The sequence below is a fragment of the Aethalodelphis obliquidens genome, unplaced genomic scaffold, assembly GCF_003676395.1.
Source record: "Aethalodelphis obliquidens isolate GAN/ISIS:26980383/991018 unplaced genomic scaffold, ASM367639v1 scaffold23, whole genome shotgun sequence".
Lineage (NCBI taxonomy): Eukaryota > Metazoa > Chordata > Mammalia > Artiodactyla > Delphinidae > Aethalodelphis > Aethalodelphis obliquidens.
In genome coordinates this window covers 4,127,300-4,138,448 of record NW_020837967.1, presented here as the reverse complement: position 1 = coordinate 4,138,448, position 11,149 = coordinate 4,127,300, and the positions used below count along the sequence as shown (strand labels likewise).

The 11,149-nt window shown below is 39.3% G+C and overlaps 1 long non-coding RNA gene across 3 annotated transcripts in view; it reads left to right on the top strand.

Annotated features, from left to right (window-relative positions):
- The first annotated feature begins 287 nt into the window (after window positions 1–287).
- Window positions 288–11,149, top strand: part of LOC113628264 (uncharacterized) — a 71,842-nt gene continuing 60,980 nt past the window's right edge. The window contains exons 1-4 of one of the 3 annotated variants that reach the window (XR_003435958.1): window positions 306–509; window positions 921–1,066; window positions 4,458–4,587; window positions 4,987–4,988. This is a non-coding gene — a long non-coding RNA (uncharacterized LOC113628264). Of the gene's footprint in view, window positions 510–920; window positions 1,067–4,457; window positions 4,588–4,986; window positions 4,989–11,149 lie in introns of all 3 variants that reach the window. The other 2 variants (XR_003435957.1, XR_003435956.1) reach the window with 2 other exon arrangements.

Sequence of the window (11,149 nt, the reverse complement as noted above, 5' to 3'; positions counted from 1 at the left end):
ATGCGTATTCACTGGAATATGAAACAGTTCTACAGCCCAGGCTTTGTGGTCTCTTGATCCCAAGAACTTAGAGTCTACCTCCATCCCTCTCCCCACATCACCCTCTACTCCCGGAAAATGCATTTGATAGCGCATTTTGTGGCAAGATTTATGACAATTATCGCCCAAATCCGTAATTAGCAAGTGGTAACAGATAAGCAGATACATCCACTTATAGTGACATCTCTGACAGATTGACATTCCCCCCCCCCCAACCCCTTGAAAAACACCTGAAGGCTTCTCCTTTTCAATGTGACCCTGCTCAAACACAGGGCCGGCAAGCCTCGTCTCGTGCTCCTGGAGGGGGGAGGGGGCTATAAAAGCGACATGTTCTCACAAGCATGGCAGAGCCCATGCATAAACCATTTGGCTTTGCAATTAAAAACAGGTTTGGCTTCCCTCTGCATCAATAAGGCAACGTCAAAGCAACATTCATCCCGAAAATGTTCCCTTGTGAATTCAAATGAACTGTGAGTCTTGGGTTTCTCTTTGTTTTCATGTGCATGCCTTGAGAGTGAATTTTTGGGAGGGTTCGGTGTGTTTTGGTCCGGGGCGATGAGTGGATATGTATGCGTTGAATCACTGCTACCAGATTGGTCTCGGTGACACTTTCCATTTTGTGTCCTTGTCCACGACGTGGTTCGCATTTCGGATTCATTCCGTCAGGCTTATGACTACAGGTTAATTAGTTCTCCAAGTCCGACCCTTTCGCCTTGGGAAATGATCGCTTATTCTAAAGATCTGCCTGAGGAATTGACTCTCACAGACTGGACCTGAGTTTCAAAGATACTGAAAAATATAAATAGGTTTACTACTAGGAAGGGTAGTAAAGTTGGCTACAATGATGCCAAATTATATCTTTATCGTTGTCTTTCTCGTAGGATGCATTAAACTATTAGATCCCACGATGTTGGGAGAAATAACTGCTTTGCAGCTAAAATCCTTCCCCTCACCGTACAATGAAGAGCTTAGAAGGATCCTATGAAAGTCAATCCCAGCTGCAGTGAAATCATCCAATTTCTACAAGGTAGTTTGATTCAATTTTCCTTTTTGTCATTCTTTTCCCCGTTCGATTGAATGGAAAGAAATAGTGTCCTTATTTCAATGTTAACTGTTAAAAGGTAAGTTCCGAAGTTCTGCCACAGAAGAAATTGAAGAATAGTCAGACCTGAATCACTAGTCATGAGGCAAAAACTGTCAGAGTCCAGGCCACACTGACATGAAGAGGTCTTCGCAATAGAACAGGTCACCAGCACTCAGGCCCATCCCCTGATGTACAAGGAAAGTTCTGTAAAAGGTCACGTATTAGGAACGTCAATTTTTCAATAATAATGGTGATGATCAGTATTAATTAAAAGAGGAACAGACAAAAAAGAAAAATTCATCTCAGTGCGGTATCCTGGATCTAAAAGTCAACATAGAAGGATTCTGTCCCTATTTAATTTTAAAAAGTCTCACCAAACCTCACGTAAGAAATTTTACTTTATTCACGTTTCTTTGGATGAAATGATCTTATCTTACACTATTCCCCCAAAAGTCGTTCAAAAGAGAGTAATTACTAAAATATAGATTGACTTTTTATTGCATCATTTCAAATCCGTAACTTGAGGCAAATATAAAACAGTTTTTACAATGTGTAAAGTAAAAATATTATCAGTACGAAGTAAATAAATATATACTAATTTACATGACAGCACGTGTAGTAGCACTGAAAAATTCAAAAGTTTGTTTAACCTGTTTTGTCATATATTGTACCTTTATATAAGAATATGGATGCAGGCACATAATTTGATATTTCTCAAAAATATATGTCTTGCTTGCTTTTGATCTGTGCAGTCAGAGAAAGTACATTTTTCTAAATATGAATTTTTATTTTTGCCTTGATAAAGGAAATCAGTTCCCTCAGTTAACAAGTTATTAAGCATAAATAAACATTTTCCGTTTTCATTCATTCTAGGTATTGGGTATTTTTCAGTGACTTGGTCTCCCATTTGCTGGACTATGTGTTTTATAACCTTATACAGAAAAGGCAAAGCAGAAGGAACAACTTTAAGTTCAGTTCCACGAGGGCAGAAAGAAATTCAACTCTAAATGTCACAAAGTAGCACTACAGTTTTGTTTTAAAAACTCATACACATAAAAATAAAGTAAAAATATATATGCATGATAAAAATAATTTAGCAAATCTTTATGTAACTTGAGTCTTCCCCTCCCTTTGTCAAAATATGGCTTCTTATTGAAAACATTGTTTAATGAGCAAGGAACCGATTAATTTAAATATTGATTGGAGGGGGGAGAAAGTCTATGCTTTTTATAAGCTTATAAAGCTTATAAAAGAGAAGCTACTTCATATGAGTCTATTCTTTATTAATTCGGCCTTAATAGCTTTATTTCCTTACGGTTACGTATCTGAAGTGTTGTCAAAGAGAAAAAGGTACAAAGGGGGTTATTAGGTCTTTAAACTCAACTTTTCAAATGCCCAGTAAATGATGCAATTAAGCGATTAGCGGATGTTTTGAGTTAGAGAAGGGTTAAATAATGACATATTCGGAACTCATTTGGAACTGTGATAATTAGTTTTTGCGAGAGCTCCAGCGGGCCAAAGGTAAGGGATTGCTTCTAGAAGTGGGTTGAAGAATCAGAAAGTTATTAATGAAAAGTCTTAGATCTTAATCACGAGCTTACATTTCAGTAAATTAAACACCCTCCACGCAAAGAAAAGATGTATACAAATCATTATATCATTATACTAATTTGTCATGTGCCTGCACACAAAAATCCCAGTGCCCAATCTATTCTCAGCAACTAGAATTCCATAGTCATTTCTAAACAGTTTTGCAAAGTTTGTTGTTGTTTCATTTTGTTTTTTGAAGTCATGCAATCCTTCTTATGACTTGGAGAATTTACTTTCCCAGGTTTACCATAAACCGTATTTCTGAGGAGGCTTTCTGTATGGAAACAAAATGACATTAAAGCACCTGCATGTTGGAACCACATTACTTCGACAACTTATATAACCCCAAACAGGAAGAAACAGGCAAGGCCTCCTGTTTTCTCCCTGTGGTTTAGAGCCAGGAAAAAAGTGAAATGCTGTCTCTCCTCGTTGCATCTTTGGTTACACATCTCCTGCAAAAACATGGCTGAGAGCACAGACTTCGAACATGGGTGTGTTTTGGAAGTCGCTAGTAAAAATGATTTTAAAACACGCAGAAACTGACAAGCTCTGAGAAAATGCTTATTAAAGACTCATAAAATTGTGAAAATTGAGAAGAAAACAGCCAGTCAACTTTTTCTGTGCGCTTTAAGGAAGTCGGTTTAATCTCTCCACGTGGGCTTGGCTGTGGTGAACTTAGGCAGGAAAAACAAGCTTGGCCACGATTTCACAATAGAGGGCTAAGGAGAGAGAAACAGCAGCTCAGTATAGGTCACCCAGGAAGGCAGAGCCATTTCTATTCTTCACCGTAGTAATTCTAGATTTTCACAAGGGATTAAAAATTATGCAAACAAATCTCCCAGTGTCCATGCTTTTGATGATAAACTAAGCATAATAGTATCAAATAAAACTTAAAATCACCATTGAGTCTGTTTCTGCCAAGATGTCTGGACCGCGAGGCAAATGACTGAGGGAATTTGGTCATTTTAACATCCAGTCTGGGACTGTTTCGACTATAGTAACTGTAGGCAGAATCAGTTGTGTGGTTGTATAGTTCCTGATGCTGTCAGTGGATATCCTTCCAAGAACTTATGGTTTTGCAAAGATCAAAAGGAAAGAATTTTTTCCCCAATTTTATGACACGTGTAGAATGTTTAATTTTTTTATTTAAAAATTATTTTAAGCTAACTCAATTAATCAGCTAAATTCTGTGTGACTATCTCATTTCTGAGGATATAAGGACTCTGGTCTTTACTCAGTAGCACTGTTTTCAAACCTGCTTAAGCCTAAGAACCTCCTAGGATGCTTTTTAAAAATATATATTCCTGAGCACTGCCCTTAGACCTATGGAATCAAAATCTCTAAAGAAAACTCCTAAGCATAGGCATTTTTTAAGGTTTCCCAGGTGATGCTTATGTTGGGCAAGTTTGGGAAACCCAGCTTAATTTCAATAGATTTCATATTGAAAAACAAAATGTCCAAGAAGAATAGAGAGAGGAATCTGTACCATAGCACCCCCAAAACACGGTGATCCCTTTCCTTAGAAACCTTCTGAGGTCTGGTATATAGGTTTAGAGAACCAGTAGTTGGCGTCCAATTTGAATATACTCAAACATACATACAGCAATATTTTTAAAAATTATCTCAAAAGCTTTAGGGAGGTAGATAGGATCAAAATTTTCAAACGTAGCAGTCAAAAAATTGTTCAATAATGTGAAATGAAAGAGAAAAATTATTCAACACCTAACGGTATCTAATTATCCAGGAGCTCCTTGGCATTTTCTTAGAATCCATCCCAATGCAGTGAATTTAATATGTCATAAAGATGTGAACCTAAGAAGACTATGTCTTTGTGCAGCTATCCGGGTAGACATGCAAGAATACAACTTCTAAAGGTAAAAGCTGGTAATTTACTTTGAGTAAGATGGATTCGTGCAGTCACAAAAACATAGTGCTTTCTCTTCTTCTGTGCTGAAAATAATATTCATTTGAAGCCACAAAATGTCAATAAATATAGTAACATGAAAGTTGCGTTAGTTTTACCTTTTGATTGAGAAAACTGCACCCAACTTCCCCACACACCTCAATGGTTAATAACTCTGAGTTTTTATAGAGAATATGAAGTCATCCAGGCCGCCTATGTACTAGTTTAAAAAACAAACAAGTGGGGGGAAAAAAAGCGTTAGTTCAGTTGGGCCAGTTGATTCAAACTCTGTGTAATACAAGCTGCTCTAATGTAATAGAGGAGGTTTATTCCCATCCCCTGTCTCCACCAAGTACACCTAAAGTTGAAGTAGTGGGGTGGAGATAAACAAGCTTTTATCGCATCATGCAATTACTATTCTAAATATTTTTCCCAGCGTATTCTTCTGAATAAGTTGCTACTACCACTAATCATCATAAAACTCTGTTTTCTGCACCAAAAAGATAATAATATTAAATAAATCAGTGACTTCATATCACCTTATTACGAAGAAAGAAATTGAGGCACAGTTGGCCGACTTGCACATGCCCACGGGTGCTGGAAAAGGTTGTATAGGATCAGTGAGGCTGGTGGATAGCCCGGAAAGACCCAGTAGCCATCAGGGAGAGAAGAGTAATGACTATAATTATTAGTTTTATCTGTATATCCAATTAAATAATTGTCATTTCCATAAAACTGCACAAGTGAAAAGCCATAATGAATAATTTAATGCGAAAGTAACAAAATGAAATTTCCACCTCCAGAAATTTTAGTGACTTTGACTGCAGTGGCAATCGGTACCACAGATCTTTGCTTGCCCTTTCACTTAGCTTAAATGCCTCTAGGGGATCCTAATAGCTAGATGATATGTTTGCTTTGGAATCAGATACCTGGAACGGTTAGCAGATGACCTGAACACTCAGTGATAAATTCAACCTTGTCTGTTTGCTTATTCGTTAGCTCTGTGTTTGATTGAACATTCCCACTCAAAGATTGGCTTTAAAATTAAAAGCTAGAGTCTGGAAAATTGTCCGGATGGTGTGCATAGGTTGAAGTCAAGGGTAGTATCTTAATTCTGTTTCCAAAAAGAGATAAAAAGAAGCTGTAGTTGCCTCTCTAGCTTTTTTCTTTCCCTCTAGACAGAAAGAATACTTGAAGACCTCCAGAGAGCCTCAGTGTGAGAATAAGGTTTAACCCTCCAGCTATGTCTGCCTCTGTCTCATTTCCCCGGATTCGGCTGCAGGAGAGTGGGAAGCAGGTCAGACAGGAGCCCAAGGAGCTTAGTCTTCATCTGCTCACACTTGCCAATCCCCACCCCGACCAGGCCACTGGTGTGAGCCAGGCAATGTTGTAAAAGCCAGCGAGAATTTATAGGCAAGAACGTAATTTCTCCTGGACTCCCAAGTAAAACAAACTGGGAATTGCTCCGACTGTAAACAGTGCTGTCTACGGAGACATCACATCACTAGGACGAGAGAAGTTTGACTCAAACGGGGGACCCAGCATCTCACACCACTAGGAGAGAGGAGGGTTGAATCAGACTCAGCATCTCATCCTCCTTTTGTGGAGAACAGAAAAGTCCAGTAAGTGGCAACCATGCAGCCCCCAGAAAAGAACTCCATCCTGAGTTCAAACCCACACAAAAAAGGTCTAAATGTACCACCACTCAAGCATCAAACCCCATTGAGGACTGATCATTGTATGTAGGTGATTGCCAGGAGTACAAAAATCAGTATAAGGTACCACCCATCCTTCAAGGTGTTTAAAATCTCCATGAACAGATGAGATTTCAAATGAGACTTTGAGAAAGACTCACCAAAAAAAGTGACACATGAAAGGTCTACAATTTAAGTGTAACTAAAATGATAAGTACATCCTGCAGGATTCTGAGAAAAGTGAGATCACAGGCTCCTGAGATCGCTGGGAAAGAAAGAAATCATAGCTTGTGAGCATTTGAAGATCTGAAGGACTTTGGAGGTGGGACAATAATTATTTCTGATGTTAAGAATTTACCCAGCATCTTTTTGCTCCTGACTCTCCTTAATTCATTTAAAATACTCTCTAACCAATGAAAAGCTTTCGAGATGAGGTCATCACCATAGAGGAAGTGGCAACAGAAACAAACATTAAAAGGTGTTTATTTTTCCTTTTGTTGGGTTTTTAATTTGTTTAGTTTGATTTACTCCTTTCCTGTAAAAATGTTTGGGGATGAATTTGCTGACTTCTATCTGAAGCATAAGGCGGGGGTGTTTAAGAAATCTCTGAGCACACTGAATAATTATGCTCTGTTTTTCTTTGTATACCATTCCCATATTACCGTAATGGTAGTTCTAACAAGTCAGTGCAGATTCGCAAAAACAAAGCTAATGAAGAAGTGAAGACTACATTCGACCTGTCATTTTTTTTTAAACTTCCTTTGTTATGTCTAGCCATTTTAGCCCAAACTTTCTGCACAATTCGACGCTTGTTATAACACTGATTTAATGTGTTCCGACAATTTATCCGCCATACGTTTTTCACAATTCGGTGCTGACAGGAATGTCTCTTTAATCCTGCAGCAGATAGAAACCTATGCTTTTGGAGCTGCCTACAATGCATGGGTTACCAAGGTCGTTTCTGCGGCCTTCACCAATGCAGGAGAGCAGACTTCCCATGATAAAAACAGGAACAAGAGAAAAGGAGGGACAAAGCAGTGAAGGATGGAGAGAGAAAGAGAGGGTGAGGGAGAGGGCGGGAAGGAGGAAGGAAAGAAAAAGAGAGAAAGAGAGAGAGAGAAAAGAACAATAAGCACGTATTGTTTCAGAGCTCTATCTTGGCTTGTCCCAGAGCTCTTTCCCTTCACTGAAATAATAGTGCAATAAAGTTAGAACACCAGTTACTTCACAAGCTTCCCACCCACACAACCTTGCCACTCAAATGCCTTGCTCATTTTTCTTGTTACATTATGATGGTCGGTCTCTGAGTTAAGTCTCCATTTGACTAACCTATTGCCATAGGCTACTAGCTGGTCAACCTCCATCCCACTGAACAAAAGCAATGAAATGGCCCTGACCACTCCGGTGGCTTTCACTGCTCTCCCAGGCTCCGCCAGGCAAGCCAGCTGATTGGCTCTCTGAGACTGAGGGGCCCTGTAGGACCACGAACACTTTTTCTTTAGTCCTTGGATGATGAAAGTGCTGCTTGGGATATGTTCTCAATTTAGCATTCCATCTCTTAAGACATGTATGAAAATATATGTTATTTTTTTCCTTCTTCACATTTACATTTGGAAGCAGGACATTCCAGTAACTTGTAAAGAAATGAGGAACCAAAACTGTGACTGAAAATAAAAATAGTAATAACTGACCTTAATATTTTGCTTACTATATGTCAAGCACAGTTCTGAGAATCTCGCCCAGATGGACTTGTCATAAATCCATAAGCTGGGTGCTATAATTACTCCCATTTTATAGAACAGTACATTAAGGCACAGAAAAGTTTATTGTTTTGCCCAAGGTCACACAGCAGGTAAGTGGCAAAGTCAGAATTGGGATCCAGGCAGCTTGATTCCAGCTCTACATTCTTAATTCCTATTGTTCCACTGAAAACAATACAGGAGCATTGCTTAATAAAGTCCCATTCAGTCAACACACTTGTAAAATCTGGTCCAGGTAAAAAGTGTAAATACAAAGAGTTATGGAAAAGGTGGCAGATTGAGTTGAGGAGTGATTTCCCAAAATCCATAATTAAAGTCTGCGAATGTAAATTCATGGATCGAATTTTGTACATCTGAAGCCACCTATGAATAACTATGCTATATATCCAAGAAGTATGGAGAGCCCCAGTTTCCTCATCCACGTCATGGAAATAGCTACCCTGCCTTGTAGGGTTGTTGTGAGGATTAAGATAATGGTGTAAAACTCCTGGCACAGAGGCCGATACAGGATAGATGATGGATAAGGGGAAGCTACTATTTATAACTGTTATTGGGTATTTTCCCTGTCTTCCTTACTATCAGATCTATCTTGCCCTTAGATATCTACTCTCACTTCAGAAAGGAAATCCAAGTTCCCACTCACCCATCAAAACAAACCACGATGCTATGACATGATACCTTGAACAGAACTCCAGATGAGAAATAGCAAATGCATAAACTAATACTCCCTGGACATAATCATCAGCTTTCAAAGGAAGTATTTATGGGTGATGGTGAAAGTTGTTTTAGAAAGATCTGTTAGAGCAGATACAAAGATGGAAACTCGGATAGGCACGCTCATTGAAAGAAGAAAGTTACAGCCATGTAGCTATAATTAGATAAGGCCCATCCAAATACATTTACGATTCAGTAACCTAAGTCCGTGTGTCTTGAGAACGTTGAGAGCACATTTTACTGTGTATTCTTCCTCTCATCCTCTCTCCCCTCCCCCCCCCCCCCCCTCCCCCCCCGTCAGAGAAGGAATGTGGTTACAAGATTTGCATAGACAGAAGCTGGGGGTAGGGCAACCGCTCACTCTCCAGGTGTTTGTCTCATTGCTCTGGCCCTTAGTTTCTCTGTGCTGCTCCTGAAACAAAGCTGGAGTTCTGCTCTGCATGATCACAGAGGTCACTGGCTTCCAGGAGCAATCCTAGAGGCTGGTATTTCTCATACCATGGTATGGAGAATGCAAATGGTAAAGGGTTACACCTGACCTAATTCATACATCCTGATTTCTGACTACTACTACCATTTCTAACACTGAGAGCAATGAGTTTCACTGAGTAGTTGTGACCAACATAGAATTAATAGGTAGGGCATACACATGTGTGTCTTTGTCTTTATTTGTGTATTTGTTTGTCTAAATTTGTATGTGTCTGTATATGCATGTGTCCAAATATATGTGTCCATCTGTAGGTATGTCAGTGTCTGTCAGAGGATGTATCTATCTGAGGATGTGTCTGTCTATACCTATAGGTCTGTGTAGCTCTTCATAAGTTGTGTCTGTATGTGTCCATGTATGTGGCACAATGTGACTCTGTCCGTGTCTGTATGTTTGTGTGTTGGCATGCTTGAACGGATCTGTGTGTCTGTACATGCATGCGTGTCTGTGGGGCATGCATAGGAGTTATAAGGAAATGAACACAAACGCATTCTAGAAGGCAATGTTTCCTTTTAAGGAACCAGCCCCTGATGCACATTTGAACCGTGTGTTGGGTGCAAATGTCACCTGAACAAGGTAGAAAAAGAGGGGAAAGAAGAGTAAATGGGCCACAAATGAAACAACCAAGGACCGGTTCTCTAATGCTCCTGTGACTGTGCGTGATCTAGGCTACTACCAGCCACACTGAATCGACCACTTTTTTGCAAACTTTTGAAGTGATGGGCAAAAGAGAGCATATCACTGGGGCCACAGGAGTTCCCATTTAAGAAAGGCAATATACTCCAGCAGGACAGAAGAAAATCTTTCCGTCTCCCTCCTATAACATATAATATATGACAGCCCATAAGCCCAAAAAAAGAACTATATGCATTAATTCACTAGGTGATTTCAATAGATGTTTCACTGACCTTTTTATCCCCGAAGCTGGTATGGTTTGCTTAATCAGACTAACATTTTCTAATACAAACAATGATATTTGAGACCAGAAATACCAAACACGAGTCCTGCATACATCCTAAAACTGACCAAAGAAATATTCTACTGGAAACCCTGGCAAAATTTTAACACTATTAAATGAAAAGTAAATGCACAATGCAAATGCAAATATTGATTTGACAGAATGACACCTTGCAGAGTTGCTAACTTAAGTGTAATTTTCTTCAAGAGTGGTAACCATCCTATGCAATAAGGATCTTCCAAGCTATGAATAAAAGCTCCTAAAGAAATGTGAATGGTGGTTAACTGCCAGTTACTCTGACAAATAAGCTTTAACCTGGCACAATAAGCCTGATGACACATACGACACCGCTGACCATCTCGGAGGAGGAAGACGACCCTGAATACTGCCTTTCGTTTTGGGAATGTGATCAAAGAAATAAGGTGACATCTTGAGAGACTTCTGATCAAGCTCTGGGAAAGACTGGAAGAGTTTAATTAGCTGCTGATTGACTTTGGGTTGGAAAGAACTTCTTAAAAAATATTTGAATTTACTAGCTTGATGAAAACTTTTACAGGCTGATTTTGGTCCCTCGTGAAACTGATACTCAGGGTGGTTTCTCCAGTTTTGTTTTTTTTTTTCTTCCAAAGTTTTGTTTTTTTTTTTTCTTCCCTAATCATTATCCTCAGGGTAATTCTGCCAAAGAGCAGAGTCCTAAACAGCCCAAATCCCTATCCCAGCCCTACACCCGCGCTGAGAATTATCACAGGATGATATGAAGAGGGGATGAGGGAAAAGAAAGCAGTGATATGAAAAAGCACCCTGGAAAGATCTGTAAGCCAGCATGACCATGTGTGTGTGTGTGTGTGTGTGTGTGTGTGTGTGTCTGTGTGTGTGTGTGTGTGTGTGTGTAGTTACACGTAGTTACACTTGACTTAGAT